Source organism: Chlorocebus sabaeus, chromosome 7 (genome assembly GCF_047675955.1).
Source record: "Chlorocebus sabaeus isolate Y175 chromosome 7, mChlSab1.0.hap1, whole genome shotgun sequence".
In the NCBI taxonomy this organism is placed as follows: domain Eukaryota; kingdom Metazoa; phylum Chordata; class Mammalia; order Primates; family Cercopithecidae; genus Chlorocebus; species Chlorocebus sabaeus.
In genome coordinates, this window is record NC_132910.1 from 79,520,733 (window position 1) to 79,542,093 (window position 21,361).

At 40.3% G+C, this 21,361-nt stretch overlaps 1 long non-coding RNA gene across 1 annotated transcript in view; it reads left to right on the plus strand.

Moving 5' to 3' along the window:
* Positions 1 to 13,797, plus strand: part of LOC103236249 (uncharacterized) — a 233,208-nt gene extending 219,411 nt beyond the window's left edge. The window contains exon 9 of the long non-coding RNA XR_012093443.1: positions 13,154 to 13,797. This is a non-coding gene — a long non-coding RNA (uncharacterized lncRNA). The remainder of the gene's footprint in view (positions 1 to 13,153) is intronic.
* The last annotated feature ends 7,564 nt before the right edge of the window (positions 13,798 to 21,361 follow it).

Sequence of the window (21,361 nt, forward strand, 5' to 3'; positions counted from 1 at the left end):
CATTTTTGTTTATGGTGTAAGTTACAGATCTAATTTTATCTTTTTTCCCCAGTGGATGCCCAATCGTTTGAGCACCATTTATCATAAAGTCCATCTTTGAGGTCAGGCGCAGTGGCTCACACTTGTAATCTCAGCATTTTGGGAGGCCAAGGTTTAAGGATTGCCTGAGTCCAGGAGTTCAAGACCAGCCTGGGCAACATGGTGAAACCCCATCTCTACTAAAAATAAAAAAATTAGGTGGGTGTCATGGTGCAGGCCTGTAATCCTAGCTACTCAGGAGGTGGAGCTACAAGAATTGCTTGAACTTGGGAGGCAGAGGTTGCAGTGAGCTGAGATGGTGCCACTGCACTCCAGCCTGGGCAACAGAGTGATACTCTGTCTCAAAATAAAAAAATTAAAAATAAATAAAATAGGCCAGGTGCGGTGGCTCAAGCCTGTAATCCCAGCACTTTGGGAGGCCGAGACGGGCAGATCACGAGGTCAGGAGATCGAGACCATCCTGGCTAACACGGTGAAACCCCGTCTCTACTAAAAAATACAAAAAACTAGCCGGGCGAGGTGGCGGGCGCCTGTAGTCCCAGCTACTTGGGAGGCTGAGGCAGGAGAATGGCGTAAACCCGGGAGGCGGAGTTTGCAGTGAGCTGAGATCCGGCCACTGCACTCCAGCCTGGGCGACAGAGTGAGACTCCGTCTCAAAAAAAAAAAAATAAATAAATAAATAAATAAAATAAAATAAGATAAAGTCCATTTTTGTACCAGTCATTTGAGATCCCACCTTTATCACATATTACATTTCCAGATGAATTTGTGTCTATTTCTAAGCTTTCTATTCTATTCCACTGGTCTATTTGTCTATTCTTGTACTAGCACCAAGCTTTTAATTATAGAGAACTTATAGTATATTTTAATGACTGATATATGACTCATCCCTCAAATTGATTTTTCTTTTGAGTGTGTCTTGGCTATTGTTACATGTTTGTTTTTCTATATAAACTATAATATTAGCTTATCTAACTTCATGAAGAAGCTTGTTGGTATTTTCATTGAGATTGTCCTAAATATATAAATTAATTTAGGGAGAGCTGACATATTTATAATATTGAGTTGCATTGTCCAAGAACAGAAGATGTCTTTCCATTTGTTCAAGTCTACCTGTCTATTCTTGATACTTCATGTCTTTCAAAAATGCTTCTTGTCTATTCTTGACTCTTTACTTTTCCATATGCATTAGAATTAACTTGGCAAGTTCTGTTAAAAACTTGTTGATTGAAATTGCATTAAATGTATAGATTAACTTAATGACAACTAAGATCTTTATGATTTTAAACTTTCTAATTAATGAATAAATATATATCTTCATTTATTTCACTTTTCTTTTAGTCTTACAATATATTTTTATAATTTTCCTTCATAGAGTCGTGTATATCTATTGTTAGATTATTCCTAGGTCCTTATTTGCATTTGTTTTTTGTTGTTGCTGTTGTAAATGGAATCTATTTTAAAATTACATTTTCCTAATTGTTTGTGGCTGATGTATAAGAATGTTATTTATATATGCATGTTGATATTTTAATCCATCAGCATTGCTGAACTCACATCATCTACGAATAATTACAGTCCTGTTTCTTTCTTCCCAATCCTTTACTCGTTTTATGCCTTGTCTTATTGTACTGTTTAATATCCTCTACAACAAAATTAACCAGAGGTGATTATAATGGGTATTCATCCTTTGTTCAGAACTTAAACAGGAGTATTTCTGAATTTCATCATAGAGTATAATATTTGCTGTACAGTTTTGGTTGATAACCTTTATTAGTTTAAGAAAGTTCCCTTCTTTTTTTGTTAGCTATCGGTTTAATCATGAAAAGGTTATTGAAGTCTACAAAATATTTGTTCTGCATGTATTGAAATGTGTATATATTTCTCTCTTTATATAAAGTTGTGTTTTTAAATAATTAACAATATAATTGTGTTATTAGTAATTTTAAATATATTAATAAATATTAATGTAATTAAATACAATGCTAGAATCCATTTACTAATATTTTATTTAAAGTTTTTTGTCTTTGCTTGGGAATGTGATTGACCTTTTAATTTTGTCTGTTTATTAGAATCAAGGTATATCTGCCTCATGAAAGGTATGTGTTTGTTTTTCCTTTCTATTCTCTGAAAGATTTTTGGATTGTCTATTCCTTTAGCATATGGTAGAACAATCCTAAAAAACTTTTGGGCTGGTGTTTTTAATGGGTAGATTTTAATTACTGATTCAGTTTCTTCGGTTGTTCAATAGTTTATTCAGATTTTCTGTTTCCTTTTTGAGTTAGTTTTGCTTCTACATTTGTTTTGAAGAAATTGCCTGTTTTACGTATTTTCTAATTAATTTATAATATAGTTGTTCAAAGCGTTATTTCATGAATGTTAAATATCCACCATATTTGTAACTATGTCTTCTTTTGTTCACAGCACCTTTTTTTTTTTTTTTTTTTTTTTTTTTTTTTTTTTTTTTGTCTGAGTCCCACTCTGTCGCCCATGCTGGAGAGCAGTGGTGTGATCTCGGCTCACTGCAAACTCCACCTCCTGGGTTCAAGTGATTCTCTTGCCTCAGCCTCCTGAGTAGCTGTTCACAGAGCCTTTTATTCTTCATTAAAAATCTTGCTAAAAGTTTGTCAGTTTTCCACAAAACAAATTTAGGATTGTGATACTTTCTATTGTTTCATTGTCTTTAGTTTATTAATTTTCAGTCATATCTTTATCATTTTCTTCCCTCTATTCAACTTGCCTATCGTAGATAGGTTTTTTTTCCTTCTAATTTCTTGGGTTGTATGTTTGGTTCATTAATTTTCAACTCATTTATGTCAAATGCATGTATTTAAGACGATGAATTTTCCTTTAACTGTAATGATAGCTGCACCTCACACATTTTTACAAATAGTTTTAGTTATAACTCAGTACTAAATATTTTTTAATGTCTGTTATCATTTATTTCCTGTTTGATTAATGATTTACCTAAAAGCATTTTCAAAAACTTATTGCCGTAAATGTATTCAGTCTTTTTATTTGGCTAATAGCTTGAAACAAAGTTGAATAAGATCTTGCCTAGAGAAAAGCATGTTTTTAAATCCCCAAATTTATGGAGTTCTTTTTGCTTTTTAAAAGATTATTGATTTATAACTTAATAGCATTATGGTTGATGACTTGGTATATATGATATCAGTTCTTTGCTATATGTTGAGATGTGCTTTGTGGCCTAAAATGTGGTCAGTTTCTGCAAATGTACAATGTGCACTTAAACAGAACATACATTCTTTTTTTGTTAGGTACGGAAATCCATATATGTCAATTTATATAAGTGGCTCCAATCCTTTTAATGCCATAACATATATAGAAAATTCTAATATTTGTACAACACAGTAGCATAAGTTGGAGTTTATTTGAAAATGTCTTGCAGGGCTTACTAAAATATTTATTGTACCTTTTAAAATGTTATATAATTATAAGGAAAAATAAGTATTAGATAAGATATTGTTAAATTTTTATAAGCCTAAATAAAACATTTTCAGAATTTTACTTGAGAAACTTATAAGGAAAAATAAGTATTAGATAAGATACTGTTAAATTTTTATAAGCCTAAATAAAACATTTTCAGAATTTTACTTGAGAACATAACTATTTTAATCAGATTTTATGTTTGAAGTAGCTATAGATCATTCCTGATTAAGATGTTTTAATAATGACCTTTTCTAATCTCTTCAAATTCATGGTGTTGAAAACCCAATGAAAATATTTGTCCAGATAAATTACCAAAATAATTTTACAATGTTTTAAAAACAATTCAAACTGTTGATATTATATAGGAAGCATCTAAAGCTCTTCCTTAATTTCACTAAGAAAATGTAATTTGAAATTTCTTGTGATAGGGCATGGTAGCTCTGTAACGTGCCCGCTTGGCTAGTTGGACTGTGTTTCCCAGAAGCCCTTTCCCTATGTGTTTTCAGTCAGGATGGGCTTCAGCAGGCATTTTTGCATGAGATTTGGAGGGTAGAAGTGAAGCAGAAGCCATTCTGTTTTGTATGCTGGGAAGGTTGGAGCAGGGGTGTTTTAAGGCTCACATGTGTTGCTTTATCTTTTGGCTCATCTCATTTGCTTAGGGTAGCATCTGGACCTGGAACTGCTGCACCTTCCCCTGAATCTTCCTTTGCCTTCTCCAATTCCTGAGCCAAGTGTGTGTTTATGTGTTTAGCTCTGGGACAAAGGGCATTAGCATCTCCTGCAGGACACTCACTTCATCAAGGCTGGAGACAGCAAGAACTGACACTGGTTGCAGGCCATCCTTGTAGGTTACATCTTGACCTTAATCTCTCCTATTTATATGCACCTTGCTTGCTCTTGGGTTTCAAATCCAGCACCAGACACAAAAATAATAGCTTATTGGTGGCAGAGGCCGGGGAGGCTTTGGAGGGCAAGGCGGCTTCCGAGGAGGGAGAGGAGGAGGAGGTGACCACAAGCCACAAGGAAAGAAGATGAAGTTTGAATAGCTTCTGCCCCTCTGCTTTCCCTTTTCCATTTGAAAGAAAGGACTCTGGGGTTTTTACTGTTACCTGATCAATAACAGAGCCTTCTGAGGACATTCCAAGACAGTATACAGTCCTGTGGTCTCCTTGGAAATCCGTCTAGTTAACATTTCAAGGGCAATACCTTGTTGGTTTTGACTGGATATTCATATAAACTTTTTAAAGAGTTGAGTGATAGAGCTAACCCTTATCTGTAAGTTTTGAATTTATATTGTTTCATCCCACGTACAAAACCATTTTTTCCTACAAAAAAATAATAATAATAGCTTAATAGAAACTGTTCAACCACGACAAAGTGCGGTGGCTCACGCCTGTAATCTCAGCACTTTTGGTGGATCTTGACTGAGGTGGTCAAGAGTTCGAGACCAGCCTGGCTAACATGGCGAAACCCTGTCTCTTTACTAAAAATACAAAAAATTAGCTGGACCTGGTGGTGGGCGCCTATAGTCCCAGCTACTTAGGAGGCTGAGGCAAGATAATCGCTTGAACCTCGGAGGCAGAGGTTGCAGTGAGCAGAGATTGCACCATTGCACTCTATTTAGCCTGGGGAACAAGGGCAAAACTCTGTCTCAGAAAAAAAAGAAAAAAAAAAAGAGAGAGAGACTGTTTAATCAGCTTCCATAGTTGCATAAGGTGAAATCCTTATCTGTCTGTCTATCTATCTATCTATCTATCTATCATCTATTAATCATCTATCTTTTTCTCTATCTAGCTGTCTATTTGGATGTCTGGCCATCTTATCCCCAAAAAGTTCTTCTTCTCTGTCTGAACCCTGACTTATACATAGGACAAATAAATTTCAAATCCAAATAAAATTTCACATACCAGGTATTTTAAAATTCTACTGAAATTCTACTATTAGAACAGTTACCTCTAGCTTGCAGGCCATTCAAGTGCATATTAGTCACAAACAGACAAAAGCATCAATGGTGGATTAAAGACAACTGCAAATTCTTTGATATTTCTCCCATTTAGAGGTGGGGTCTACTTTCCCTTTTCTTGAATCTAGGCTGGCCTGTGACTGCTTTGGCCAATTGAATAGGGAAGAGTGATGCTGTGCTGTTTCCAGGCCTGTTCTTTAAAAGGACTTGGAAGCTTCTGCCTTGGCCTCTTGGTGCCTGAGTTGCTGTATAAGAATCTGACTACCTTGCTGGAGAGACCTTGTGGAGAAGACTTGACCTTATATGCAGAGGTAGAGGAGCCCTGGTTAGTCCAGCCATCTAGCCATCCTGTGAAAATAGCAGGTATGTGAGAAAAGCTGTCTTGATTCCTCCAGCCCAGCCCAGCCACCAACTGAATAATACCAAGTATATGTACCTCAAATGGAGCAGAAGAACTGCTCAGCTAAGTCCTGCCCAATGTCCTGACTCAGAAGATAATGAGAGATAATGAAATCATTGTTGTTTTAAGCCACTGTGTTTTGAGGTAGTTTATTACACAGCGATGGATAACAGAACATTATTTAATATATACATACGTAAAGACAGGTATTTGAGACCAATGCCTGGATTAGCATTTACCAGGAGTCCCCTTTCCCCATCTCTCCACCTCATGCTGCAGTTTGGGTTGTATTCCTTGCTCCTCAGTCACCTGGAGCATCCATTCCCCTGGAGCTCCACGAGTCCTTTGGACTCAGAGAGCAGGGGTTTGCCCTGCAGTGCCTGCTGAAGTACATTTCCAGGAAGTAGAGCACCTTGGCCATGCACAGTGCATCTGGCAGAGCAGTGAGGGCTCCATTTTGCTCATTGCACTCAAGATCTCCAGGGACTGTGGGGTCCCCTGTCAGACCTTGCTCTGCTCCATCCTCTCTACAAGGAGCCTTGGATAAGGCTTCTAACATCCTGGAGGCTCCAGGCAGCCAGGCCCTGCCAGACTGCCCTGAGGGCCAAAGGGATGAATATCTCACAGCACATCTGTAAGTGATTCTTGGCGTTCCAGGGAGTCTGGCACAACTCTGAATTAAATCAAGCTTCTTAATTTGTGCAGCTCAATTTTTTTTTTTTTCTTTTTTTTGAGACGGAGTCTTGCTCTGTCGCCCAGGCTGGAGGGCAGTGGCATGATCTTGGCTCACTGCAAGCTTCGCCTCCCGGCTTTACGCCATTCTCCTGCCTCAGTCTCCCGAGTAGCTGGAACTACAGGCACCCGCCACCACACCCAGCTAATTTTTTGTATTTTTAGTAGAGATGGGGTTTCACTGTGGTCTCAACTGCCTGACCTCGTGATCTGCCTGCCTCAGCCTCCCAAAGTGCTGGGATTACAGGCATGAGCCACTGCGCCCAGTCAGATCAAATTTTTTAAATTCTTACTAATTTTTTATTTGCTAGATCACCCCCTTTCTGTCACGTCTTTTATTATCTATTTAATCCTATCCTTTTTTTGAAACCCTAACTTAGTCATTGTTGTTGTGCTAATCAGCTGCCTTTGCTTGCAGATCCATTTCCTGCCCTTGTCTTACTCTACTCTGTATTACAGCCAACCACATTTCCAGGCTTCCTTGTCCTCTGCTATCTAGGTGAGTTTTGTCAGTGGAAGACATTGGTGGAAGGTTGGATGCTTCTTCTAGCATCTCTGGTGGTGTCTGTGTCTCCTCCATGACTTCAGCTCCCACTGGGTGTCACTCACTTCGTGGTTTTAGTGCTTGCCCAATGGCCTGGCTTCTGAGCCCTGCTTCTGCAGCCCAGGGAGAGTCGCAGCAGCCTGCTGTTTCAGTGTCTGGGTTGCCACTCTATTCCTGTTTGACTTCTCTGTGCTTCCATGACCCATATAAGTCATTAAATTCCCTCTGTCAGAAAGACTTAGGTTCCTGTTTCATGACTGGATGCTGACTGATAATGTTATTACCATTGTAACTATTATCGTTGTTATTGTTTCTATTATTTTATACTATCAATGCCTGTTTAAATTTACCCATGTGTTTTCAAATTACTTTGATCACCTTGCATTTTGCATTCCACTTCTTTACTTTTGGTTAAAGTTTTCTTATTTTTGCAACATATCCTTAGTATTTATTTCTGTAAGGGTGTGTGTTTTAGATAACTTACAGATTCAAAATTTTAAAATATGACTTTTTGTCATTTACTTAAGATCTGTGTGCAAGAAGGAATGAAAAAGATGAACAGGTAGAGGCAAGGACTACCTACCACAACTCAGGTCGATATTAATTTTATGATTTAATTAATTCCATAAATTCTCTTTTCTATATGAATACGAGGTTCCTCCCTCCCTGTACTCACACATCTACCTCTTCTAGAAGTTGCCTTGGTATCCACAAAGAAGTTGAGGTGGTCCAGTACTCATAAGCCAACAAACTTCAAAGGAGAGTCAAATGTACATTTTCAAAACAAGAGTATTGAAGAGTTGAAATAAACACACGAAAAGAGATTCAAATGTACATCTTAAAAGGAGGAGGAGATTCTTTGAAGAAGTAGGGGAATGTGACGTTGAAAGTCTCTGAAGAGGTTATGATAGTAGTTTAAGGGAGTAGAACATTACAACATTTTTGTCTGTTCAATCTTAATTTTTTAAAAATGATAGCATAGAGTTTGGCCAATTATGGAGGGGCAGATTTCATCATTATCAATGAGCAGTAAGCTTCCTTGGTCTTTTATTTAGGAAGTGTATTTATTTTACTTTCACTTTTGAATGAGACTTAGCTGATGCAATGGACTGAACTGTGTTCCTCCAGAGTTTGTATGTTGAAGCTCTAATGGCAAATGTGACAGTATTTGGAGACAGGGCCTTTAAAGAGGTAATTAAGGTTAACTAAGGTCATAAGGATAGGGCCTAACCCAATATCACTGTCCTTATAAGAAGAGAAACCTGGCCGGTACCGTGGCTCACGCCTGTAATCCCAGCGCTTTGGGAGGCCGAGGCGGGCGGATCACGAGGTCAGGAGATCGAGAACTTCCTGGCTAGCACAGTGAAACCCCGTCTCTACTAAAAATACAAAAAATTGGACGGGCGTGCTGGCGGGCGCCTGTAGTCCCAGCTGCTGGGGAGGCTGAGGCGGGAGAATGGCGTGGGCACAGGAGGCGGAGCTTGCAGTGAGCCGAGATCGCACCACTGCACTCCAGCCTGGGCAACAGAGAGACTCCGTCTTAAAAAAAAAAAAAAAAAAAAAAAAAAGAGAGACACCCGGGATGCGTTTGCGCAGAGAAAAGGCCACAGGAAGACACTGCAAGAAGAGGGTGCTCTGCAAGTCACGGAGAAACCAAACCTAACACTTTGATCTTTGACTTCTGGGCTCCATAACTGTGAAAAATAAGCTTCTGTTGTTTAAGCCATCTAGTTTGAGGTATTTTGTTATGGCAGCCCTAGAAAACTAAATACATCTGGGTATGGAATTCTAGGTTGATGATTTTGCTTTTATAGTATTTTTATAGTATTTTGAGATATGTGTCTTTGAAGTTATGCAGTTGCATTATATTGTGGCTTGCTTTGGATTTGTTTCGTTTAAGCTTTATTTATCCTTCCTGGAATTCATTACAATTTTTGAACTTCAGGATTCAAGTGTTTTAATCATGGATGAAAACATTTCAACCATTCTCTCTTCAAGTATTGCCCCTGTCTTATTTTCCTCTATTTCGCATTCTCGGAATTAAATCTGTTGATCCTCCTCGTTCCGTCTTCCAAGTCCCTTAAGGTTCCATATTTTCCAGATCTTTATATCTCTGTGCCTATTGAGTAATGTCCTAAAATCTGTTTTCCAGTTTATAAATTCTCTTGCTGTATCTACTCATTTAAGTTTTTAATTTCTTTGACATATACCTATGTGAATGGGTGGGTTTTTACTTAAACTACCTTTTCATGTAGAATATGTTGACTACCTTTTCATGTAGAACCTAGCTTCTATGCAAGGTTCTCAATTCCAATTTCCTGCCCACTTGGGACAAATGCTTACTTCATGTTTCTACATGAGCATGAAATCCCAAGCCCTTGGGTGAACAGAAGCAATAATCACCAGTCCAGCACGGTGACTCACGCCTGTAATCTCAGCACTTTGGGAGGCTGAGACCAGCCTGGCCAACATGGTGAAATCTTGTCTCTACTAAAAATACAAAAAAAAAATAAATAAATAAAATAAAAAGGTAAATAAATAAAATTAGCCCAGCGTGGTGGCATGCGCCTGTAATCCCAGCTACTTGCAAGGCTGAGGCAAGAGAATCGCTTGAACCCAGCAGGTGGAGGTTGCAGTGAGCCGAGATTGCCCCACTGCACTCCAGCCTGGGTGACAAAGCGAGACTCCATCTCAAAAAAATAACGATAAATAATAATAATCACCCCTCCATATCCATAGCACAGCTACGTCATGAACTGACACTTTGAAACTTTGTTCTGTTTTCAATTATCTCTTGGTTTCTGATGCCTGGGCATTTCTTTTTCTTTCTTGAGAGCTCAAGCATGAATATAAACATTTCAAATTTTATATTTTATCCAGTATTTCTAGTTTTTTAATAGTGAGATTTATCTTTCTCTCCCATTTTATTAAAACAGAAAGTCTTGAGTAACATTTTAATACTGAGAAAAAAAAAGTCTCATTATTAGTTTTAGAAAAAGCGAGACAATCTGTGTTGTTCTGGAACCAAGACAAAGTTCTAGAAGATTCTCTCTTGATCCTTAAACAGCATAGAAAAACCAGGTAAGTTGACTATGTTCATGTTTAGGCGTATGATGGCCAATGGATCCAAAACCTACCCTATATCTACATCTTGGTGGCCACATTAATCTGACATCTGACAGCAAGAGTATTGATTGGGTTCACTGGAAATCTTTGTGAAGTACAAGTGAAGTCCTTGTGAAGTCAGAGTGAGTGTCAGAACTTTGAGTTCTGGTCGTGGCTCTAGACTGATTCAAAAGGTCAGGGCCTAATCAATTTACTCATTAACTTATAATCATAATTAATTAGATTTTATTAATATGAGAATAAAAGAATTGTCCAGCACCTACTAAGCCAAATCCTAGTGATATGGAGAAGCAGATAAAAGTTGCTGCTCTCAAAGAACATAGTTCAGTAATAGGAGACTGGCTTGGAATCATCTATCCTGCAAGTGAAATTTTGATGGATTTTTGTTGAGGTGCAAAGGATGGAGTGGTCAGTTGAATCTTGCAGGGGGAACTATAATCAGAAAGTTCCAAGAGTAGTAAATGAGAATTCTGGAGGCCTAAGATCTTGCAATCAGATTTGTAGAAGGATATTCAAGGTGTACAGGCTCCTCCATGAGTAGCCCCAATGCCTTGGGTGGAATGGATACAAAGGTACGGACTTTTTGCATCCTTCCCAGGATATCAGGAGGCTTAGAGCAATATCTGCAAAATGTTGGCAATTGCTGAAACACAGCCCTACAGCATCCATGGGGTCTTGCCCTTCTTCAACCATTCAGTAAATAGCACTCAGTAGAAATTCTGGCTGAGGATACTTGTTTTCAAAACAACAGCCCTGAGCCAACCTTCTTAAGTAGTTCCATATGCTTTTATGGAGAGTTTATGGATTGTGGCCTTTGGAATTCTTTTGTTTATCACTGGGAATTCAAGTCCTGAAAGCTGCTAACTAACCATGAGGTCCGCTGGTTATACAAGCTGTTGGACCTCTTAAGGACTTTGACATAAGGACCACTTTCTGTGAAATAAGAATTAGTGGTTTAAAAAGAGTGTACTTAACAGTATCATGTAAGTATCAGTTTCTGTATGTCATTACTAGCCAGGGTTTTTTTTGAAAAACTGGACTGTGCTGCCTTGTGTGTACATTTAAATGAGGCCCTTAAAGGGAAATCTGAGCAATGTCTTCAAACAAAGACTTATAATCAGAGGGGTCTTTTTTTAAAAAAATGAATAACTATCTTCAGCAGGCCTAAAACCAGGATGGAAAGGTGGGTACTTTCCCACCTGGGCCCCAAAGCAGGGCCCTTCAAAATACTGAAGGTCCAGCATTCCCTGGGCAATTCTTCCTCCATCTCTGTCCTCCCCACCACCGTCAATGCCCAGCTTGCAGTGATATTCTTTTACCCTTTACTAATCTAATGCCAAACACATGTAGGTTCTATCCTGTTTCCAGGAAAGAGGTTTCCATGAATTGCCTCATCAGCCTTACTAATAGCTACAATGTATGGAGCACTTTGTGCCCAGCACTCGATTCCTTTTATATTTGATGTCTTTTCATCCTTTCTTCACAATAGCCCCATGAGGTGGGTGCTATAATTATTTCTCATTTTACAGATAAGGAAACCAAAGCTCAAAGAGTCTGAGCAATTTGCTTAAAGTTACTTAACAGCTAAATTAGCCTACTACTTATAATTCGACTACCTGTGTCCAAGGCTACATAAATTCAGGTCGCCCAACTCAAAGCTCTTATTCAACATGCTAGCCTCCTTCTCACTCTCTCATACATAGGAAAGATCTATATGTTTCTTATGAGATCTGGTTTGATCTCTTAAGTCTCCATTCCAGCTTGGAAGAACTATGGTTCTTCTCCAATGTCAGTTGTGTTGCTGTTCATGCTGTTTTCATGTAAAACAACGTAAGAAAGAGGCTGATAATCTCCCTCCATGAAACAGTTCTTCATACATTTAAAATCATCCATGGCTGATCATAAATGCTTCTCCAGAGAGTGAACGGTCATGGCTGGTGCGGAAGGGTAACACTCTCAAAGGCGGATATGAGACCTGGCAGCTCTGCCTGTGTACATATAGCTTAGGGCTGACAAGTGAGTCAGCAGAAGTGAGCAGACAATACTGCATTGAGTTTTAACATGATGAGTCAGCCTTGCTATCTGGCCAGCTTCAGTGCAACCCCCTGAAGTTTTAACAGAATATTAATTGCCTTTTCACTTCCCGTTCCACACAGCTGGGTGGGATTGCTACCAGCCACACTGTTGAGAAGTTACACATTTTAGCCCAGCCTAGAAAGGTTTCCTGTGGTGGGTGAAATGACAACACGCACAAAGGTCAAACTCCAGATGTGGGAATCTGACCTTTCCTCCTCTTGGGGAAAACATTGCCTCATTATAATCTCAAAAGATTTTTGTACAGATTTAAGGCTAGAGTCTACTGAAAGATCCAAACTCCTCTAACATAGAGGATGCCAGCCTGTTTCATGTAAATTTATCCAAGACTTTGAGACCACCTACAAAATTCCTGAGCCAAGGGACCAGAGGATGTAGGTGAATGTTTAGGCATTTCTGAAGCAGGGAGCTAGACCTAGAAGTTGCTGCTTGCTCCTAGAAGTTGGAAGGCATTTCAAGATGAGGAATGAGTTGTTTCTGGATTGATGCCTTCACTGGCTAGAAATGCCAATGGGCGGTGGGAAGAGTACATGGCAGGATGATAAGGAGTTTCACATTAAGTCATTCATTTATTCATCTGTGTATTCATTTTATAAAAATTCATATCAGATTTGCAAAATTCACTCACAATACACTCAGAGATGATAAAAAATGTAACTTAATTCTTTTTATTAACTGGTGGAATATTTCTCTCAGATTTCCACCACTGGACCCCAGAGTGGGAATTAAATTTTAGCCCAATCTCGTAAACTTAGTTCCAATGTAATTATTCAGGTTGAACTAAAAGTTTCTTTTCATCTTTCAGGTTTCCTCTCCATGCCTCTACTCCTATGCAATTTGACCTCTGAGTATGCAGCTGGTGATAGATGGAAACCCTTGTTCATAAACTTTGTGGCACTGTTGGCAGGATGAGGGGACTTCTGGATCCTCACTGGTCACTGTGACAGAGTGGCTGGTGTTGTCTGCTCCCTAGACAGGAACCCACTGAAGAATCTGACATTTTTTGATATGCTGGCATTCATTGTTACAACCCGTCACCATCCCAGCCATCAATCCAGGCCATGGGGTCCATGTCCATGGTGGGAAGGAGGAGGAGGAAGCTGGCTTTGTTCTGGCCTTGGGCTTCTGCTGCTCCACCAGTACTTTCTGTGGGGGAAATAGGTAAGGAAATGGCTGTTCAGAGGAGAAGATGTATCAGTAAACTTTTGCTACAGTGATGCTGCAAAACAAACCGTCAGTGACTTTCAGTGGCACATAGCAATAAACATTTATTTAGCTCAGTGATTGACAATCTTTTTTTTTGAAAAGGGCCAAATAGTGAATATTTTAGATGTTTCAGGCCATACAGTCTCTGAACTCTGGCCTTGTAGCACAATAGTAGCCTTAGATGCTATGCAAATGGAGGAGCATGACTGTGTTCCAATAAAACTTTATTTATGGACACTAAAATTGGAATTTCATGGAATTTTTATATGTTAAGAAGTATTACTCTTTGATTTTTTCCAACCACGAAGTTCAATGGTCTGTGAGTTTTTTTCACAAGTCATACAAAAACAGATGGTGGCCCAGACTTGGCCCATGGTCATAGTTGGCTGAACCTTGATTTGGCTCATGAATCTGTTCTGGGTTGGGCTCGGCTGCTCTGCGCTGCACTCATCTGCAGTCAGCTGTGAGTTGGCTAGGCAGCTGTGCTGGTGGTGCCGGGGCTCATTCACATGTATGGAGATTGTTTGCCATTGACTGATCCACAGTAGCCTTGGTTGGGATGGCTGTGGCACGTCGGCTCTGCCGTGTGAGTAGCCAGCAGGTCAGCTTGAGCATGCTCTCTTAGTGGTGGAGACACGTGAGTCTAAGTGGAAATGTGCAAGCACTTTCAGAATTGCCTGAATTATGTTTGCCAACATCCCACGAGACAAAATCAGTCACCAGACTAAAGTCACAGGTGATTTGGGGCAGAATGCCCCTCCCAGAGTGAGAGGGCACTGCCAAGGTACATGGCAAAAGTGATGGATGTTCTGGAGCCATTAAGACACTCAACCCACCAAATGACCTAAATTGGGGATAATTTTTGTTTGTTTGTTTGTTTGAGATAGGGTTTTACTCTGTCACCCAGGATGGAGTACAGTGGTATGAACATGACTCACTGCAGCCTCAACCTCCCAGGTTCAAGTGATCCTCCTGCTTCAGCCTCCCAAAGTGCTGGGATTATCAGCATGAGCCACCACACCCAGCCAGTTATTTTATATTTTACTTTTTGTTTTCTTAGAGATAAGGTCTTTACTCTGTCACCTGGACAGGAGTGTAGCAGCACCATATTAGCTCACTGCAGCCTCAAAATTCAGGACTCAAGTGATCCTCCTGCCTCACCCTCCTCAGTAGCTGAGACTACAGGTATGTGCTACCACACCAGCTCAGTTTTTAAATGTTTTGTAGAGTTGGGGGTCTTACTGTTTGCCCAGGCTGATCTCAAACTCCTGGGCTCCAGTGATCCTCCCACCTCAACCTCCCACAGTGCTAGGATTACAGATGTTAGCCACCTTGCCCAGCCGAAAATTTAAAAAATATTCTACTTGTGATCCTTTCTCATGATGTGATGCTAAACCGGCTGTGGTATGATTGTGAAACATGTAAGTGGGGAACACAGACATGGTGAAACAAATAAGTGTGATCAGGGAGAGGGAGGTGTGTGTGCAAAGGCACAGAAGCAAGAAAGAGCTCTTTGGTGAGACAGTGCTAGGTGGAGTGAGTATAATGATTGGAGAGGAGAGTAGGGAAAAGCGGGCAGACCTCAGAGTGGATCTGATAAAACTCAGTAATATTTTGGATGCAGTGGGCTAGGTAGTGTCCAAAGAAGCAGCCATTTGAGAGTGAGCAAAAATGATCCTGGTTTAAACACCTTAGCAGTAGTGTGGCCCTGTGGTGGAGATGTGCAAGGCACTGGGCTGTCCGCCTCCTTTGTCTGTAGGGTGAAGGAAGGGGTGAGGAAGAGCACACAGAGTGCACAGATGGATTCTCAATTCAGGGTAAAACAGGATTTTAGATCCAGTTTCCTGTTATAGTGGTTTTAGAGCAAAGAATCAGGGACTCTGCTATTTTCTGGTATAAAATGAGAGCAGCCATATACTTCCTATGCCCTTGAATCAAGATCAGACAATTCCAGGGAAGAGCTAAGCTTTAACCTTTGACCTCTGGGGTAAAGTTTTTCTTTCTCCCTCCCTCTTTTCCTCCTTCCTCTCTTCCTCTCCACCCCCTCTTTTTTGTTTATGCTTTGAGCTGAGTAAGAGGGGAAAATGGGGCCTGATATACTACACACTCCAACTAGAGTCCTTGGCATCATGGAAAATTCCTCGACTTGTTTTGCAAAGGTTGGTTGCACCCTGAGATTCCATTGTTTCAAAGTGGAGTCATGTATATGACATAGGTTTTGCATTAGGACTCTGGGGGATTTTGCTTATGAAACAAAATGTGCAATCTGCTTAGTTTCCCAGTGGCAAAGCAGAAAACTAGATCTATTTGTTATAGAACTTTACGCTTCAGTTTTCCCTCATAATTACAGGTGTGCCTTTGAAGCTCACTGCAGCAAATTCAATGAGACCTTACAGTTTAAAATGAAAATAAAATATTTTTAGAATGAAGCATCATAGGTTTAAGAATAGAATATTTTAAAAACGCCAAAAACAAGAAGTTCAATGTGTATGTTACCTAAATGTTAATGGGTTTCCCTTTTCCTTACTCCTAAGTCCTGCTGTCCAAGATCCCTTGATTCTTTGCCTAGAATCAATGATGTCATTCAAAGGGAATGTTTGGAGGCACTGTCCTAGCTCACCCCCAGCATTTCAGATGTCATTAGCATCACTAGGAAAATAGACTTGAAATCATGTTCAAGAAGAATAATGATCTGCATTTTGCTTTTATAGTTTGCTGTCTTCCCCTCTAGATTATCTAGTTTAAAAAGGAACTTTCATCATCCTTGAACTTCTATGTTGATCAGACATTTTGTCCCTATTATTTCCTCTTTCTTCACATTACATCAATGAGAGAGTCGAGAATGGGTGTGAAAGAAGTCAGGTTATGAGCTAACAGGATACTGGGGAGTGATACATTAACTCTAGAGGCGGTCAATTCTGTGGAAGATGCTATTGATGCTGAGTGCATCTGCCTAGGTGGTCTCATCCAGAGCTTTCCGTGCCACAAATATGCTGCTGACTCCTCAGTTGCTATTTCTTCTTATGCCTTAGATCTGTATATTCCAACCATTGCCTGACATCATGAGACTGCATGTCTAACAGTCAACCTCAAACTCTTTCTGGATAAAAGAGGTTCTGTATTCACCTGACCCCATCTCTACCCTCCCCAGATTAGTAAATAGCACCACCATCCACTCAGCTACTTGCTGGAAATCCTTGGAGTCACCTGCATCCCTTCATCCCTTCATTTCATACCTCACCTGCAATCCATCAGCAGGTCCTGCAGCTGCACACGGTATCCCAAGCTGATGACTTCTCAGCACCTTCTGGCTGCAGCCCAGCCGAGGCATGTAGCATCATTCTCACTGGCCTCTCTGCTTCCCCCATAGCCAATCTTCGGACCGCAGCTGGACACATTTTTTCAATGAGTGAAGATCAACCTACTCCCCTGCTTCAGCTCCTTTTATGTTTTCTTTTTCTCACTTAGAATGTAAGCTTCTTACCCAAGGCTACAAGGACACACAACTCAATCTTCCTCCCGTTCCCCGCTCAGCCTCTATCTCTACTAACACTCCCTGTTCCTTGACCTTCCAAATGTACCCTGTCTCAGGGATTTTGCTCTTGCTGCTTGAAATGTTCTTTGAGAAGGTCCCTGCCTTTTTTCTCGGTATTCAGCTGCCAGCTCAAATATCAGATCCTCAGAGAGTCCTTCTGAGATTATCCTAGCAGGAGCAATATTGTCCCTCCTCCACTCTCTGTTTGTTTCTTGTTTGTTTTGTTTTGTTTTTTTGGTTTTGGTTTTGTTTTTGAGATGGAGTCTCTCTCTGTCACCCAGACTGGACTGCAGTGGGGCAATCTTGGCTCACCGCAACCTCTGCCTCCAGGATTCAAGTGATTCTCCTGCCTCAGCCTCCTGAGTAGCTGGGATTACAGGTGCACACCACTGCTCCTGGCTAATAGAGACAGGGTTTCACCATGTTGGCCAGGCTGGTCTCAAACTCCTGACCTCAGGTGATTTGCCCACCTCGGCCTCCCAATGTGCTGGGATTACGGGTGTGAGCCACCGCACCTGGCGTCTGTCTGTTTTAATGATTATTTTCTTCTTCACGCTAAAAATTCTTCAAAATACCTGCGTGTTTATTATCTGTCTTCCCTACTAGAATGTAAACTTCTTGCAGACATGGATTTTTGTCTTGTTCATTGTGGTGTGCCTTGCAGCTAGACAGTGCTTAGTACAACACAGGTACTCAATAAATGCTTGCTGAATTAATGAAAAAACACTAATAAGGTAGGATTTACCTTGATGATCTGGTTTTTTAAAAGCCTGCAATAAGTGTTGAATTTCACCAGGTTCAGCTACCCTTCTTCCATTTCTAGCTCATGAGGCCCAGGCCCATGTTGCCGAGCTCTGGTTCCTTCTGGTCTGTACTCTCATCATCCCCTCTGGGTCAGCACTACCTCCACCAAATATTTGTCCAGCCCCTGTTATATGACAGGCATTGTTCTGAGCCTCGGGAGACAGAACTGAATAAAATGCACACAAGCATCTGCTTTCACAGAGCTTATATTCTATGTTTCGGCCCAATTCTACCTTTGTGCCACACAAACATGATAGAATCAGCTCTGCATCAGGGTGGCCTTGATGGGAATTGGTTCAGACAGTTTACCAGTTTCTCCTATTCGTCAAAAATGTAAGGGATTCCTCGACTGGATTGCTAGGTTGTCCCATAAAAGAAAAGTGAAGCAGAGCCTGGCCTAAGATAATGCCAGGATGGCCTTAAGAATGGAGTACAAATAGCAAAGAAATGGAATCAACCTAGGTGCCCATCAACAGTGAATTAGATAAAGAAAATGTGGTATATATACGTGTCATGGAATACTGCACAGCCATAAAAAAGAACGAAATCATGTTCTTTGCAGCAACATGGATGGAACTGGAAGCCATTATTCTAAGCCAATTAGTGCAAGAATAGAACACCAAATAACGTGTTCTCATTTATACGAGGAAGCTAGACATTGAATACATATAGACATAAAGATGGGAACAGTAGACACTGGAGACTGCTAGATGAGGCGGGAGGGAAGAGGACATGGGCTGAAAAGTATTGTGTTGGGTACTATGCTCACTACATGGATGATGGCTCATTTGTACCCTAAACCTCAGCATCATGCAATATACCCATGTAATATACCCCTTAACCTATAATAAAAGTTGAAAATTTTTTTAAAAAAGAAAGAATGGGGCACAAGCAGGAGAACAACAAGGTCTGCTTGGCACCCACGCAGGGCCTCGCCCTGCTAGCAGCTGAGTCAGTCCTGTTTAAGAGTTATGGGTGGACCTAATGCAGTGACCCAGGCATAGGCATTCCAGCGTCTACATCCTGACTGGAGAAGGAGGGCCTTGGCTGGCCCAGGCTGGTTAAAGCTGGCTCTCCTGGGTTTGTCTTGGCTGTCTGTGGGCAAAGCTACATTTTAAACTGGAAATAATGGTAAATTCACTAGTAACACTGTTAGAGACAATTTTTAATTCGAAAACTCCTGGGCAGTCCAACTAAATTAAATTATGAGGATAAAGTTTCCATCTCAAAGAACAACTAATTGTTAGGTTGGCTTACAACTTAAAAAAAAAAAAAAAAAGAAAAAAAAAGTACATTCACCATATTTAGTATAACTTCATTGTCTGAAAGAGTCAACTTTTTCCTACAAAACAAGACATTCACTTGACAATATCCTTTGAGACCACCAGTCTAGGGAACCTGAGTGATAGAGTGGCAGAGTCCTCGGAAGTCACCCCCTTTTCACCTGCACAGGCTGACTGTTCCATGGGCCCTACCCCATGACCACCCCCTCCTTGTAACTTCACTGTCTGGCAAGTTAAGTGTGATCCTAAGGGCTGAGGGAAGTTCTGGAGTTTAGGGTGAATGAGAAGTGTATTCCCAGATGAGCTGCTCCTTGTAAGTGATCAAGCTTCCTAATATTTTAAGTATTTGCCAGGCACGGTGGCTCAAGCCTGTAATCCCAACATTTTGGGAGGCCAAGACGGGAGGATCACTTGAGGTCAGGAGTTCGAGACCAGCCTGGCCAACATGGTAAAACCCCATCTCTACTAAAAATACAAAAAATTAGCTGGGTGTGGTGGCACACGCCTGTAATTCCAGCTACACAGGAGATTGAGGCAGGAGAATCACTTGAACTGGAGGCAAAGGTCAGCCGAGCTTGCCACACTGCACTCCAGCCTGGGTGACACAGTGAGACTTTGTCTCAAAAAAAAAAAAAAAAAAATTAAGTATTTGTCATCTCCCTTGAGACAGAGCAGATTAATAATGGAAAAGGGATTTTTTTCTCTGTACTTCCTACAGCTACAGTCAGAGCCCTTCCTCTGTATTTGCCATGTCACAGCCACTTGCACATAGAAGCCCCAGTTGTCCTGAATACCACTGTGCCCTCCTCAGCCTTAGGTTTGAGATACTGGTGTCTACTGTAGGCTCTTTCACCTTTACTTTGGTAGGTTACCTCTGAATAGTCCATTATAAATATAACGAAAGGAACACTACCTGTGGTGGCTCTAGTTTTAGAAGGAGGGCAGATTCATGGCTTACACTTGGAGATGCTAGATTTCCTTAAGTTGGTTGTGCTTTTTAGTAATTGCTGAAATGTCTCACATGGAGGCTAAATTCAGTCACTATATTACTGAGTGCCTAAAAATTTGGCTTTATGCCTTATTTTTAAATCATAGCAATGTATAATTTTGGTTACATCATATCCATGTAAAAGTCTCCTTTTCTCTTTGTAGATGTCTTTTAAGGCCTCTTTCAGTTCTAAACATTTGGAGATTCCAAATAGTTTGCATTTGGGGTTTGTTTGGACTATCTTCAATCTGTGGAAATCCTGAGGAACAAGAATGGCTTGTTTCTTTGTTTACCTTTAAGGTGATTTGCCTCCTGGGTGCCTCTTTGCCTCCTGAGGAGGGAAAATTGGGTTATCTCTATGTTATTTAAGGCTGCTCACCTTGAGGGTACTCCCTTAAATAGGTCATTATTCCACATCCGTCATCTGTACTAGAACAAAAGTAAATTCTCACACTGACTTCAGAGTAGGGGTTTGCTCAACTGCTTCTTATCAAAGTTTCTAAGAACTGAGTTTTTTCAGTTATTTCTTGAGTTTACACATTCCAGTTTTATTTAATCAAAGGAACTGTGTGGGAAAGCAGCAGTGCAGAAAATATTCATTCACAGCAGTGATAGTGCAATTGAGTAATAGCAGCAGCTGCCCTGAGCACATGGCGGTGAGAACACAATTAAAATTTCAACACACTTTGTGAAAGACTTTTCTATACAGCTCAGCTTTCAAAGTCATGAGGGAATGTATACGGTGCTTATGTGTAAACTCCTACTTGGAGTCCTGTTGGTGGTTTAATGATGAAAAATATCTTTTCTTTGACTAATTCAAATATATTGACCCTATATGTATTTTGATAGCTGCTAAAACTCCTAGGGTTGTTCTCAAGGTAGACCTTCAGAATATGAATGCAAAGATTCTGAAACTTTCATGTGCATAAGAGACAACCAGTAAATTTGTTTAAAAGGCAGATTTGGATCAATTGTTGATAGACTTTTAGGTAGTACCAGGTTTTGGGCTATTTTGTGTCTTTTTGGTGAACATACGTGTTTCTGTTGGGCATCTAGGAGTAGAATTTCTGCATTTAAGGTAGCCATATATTCAGCACTGGTAAATACTGCCAAAAGTGTTCCAAGATTATTTTATCAACTTATAGTCCCACTGCACTGTTAGTGTTTAAGAGTTTCTGTAGATCCACATTCTTACCA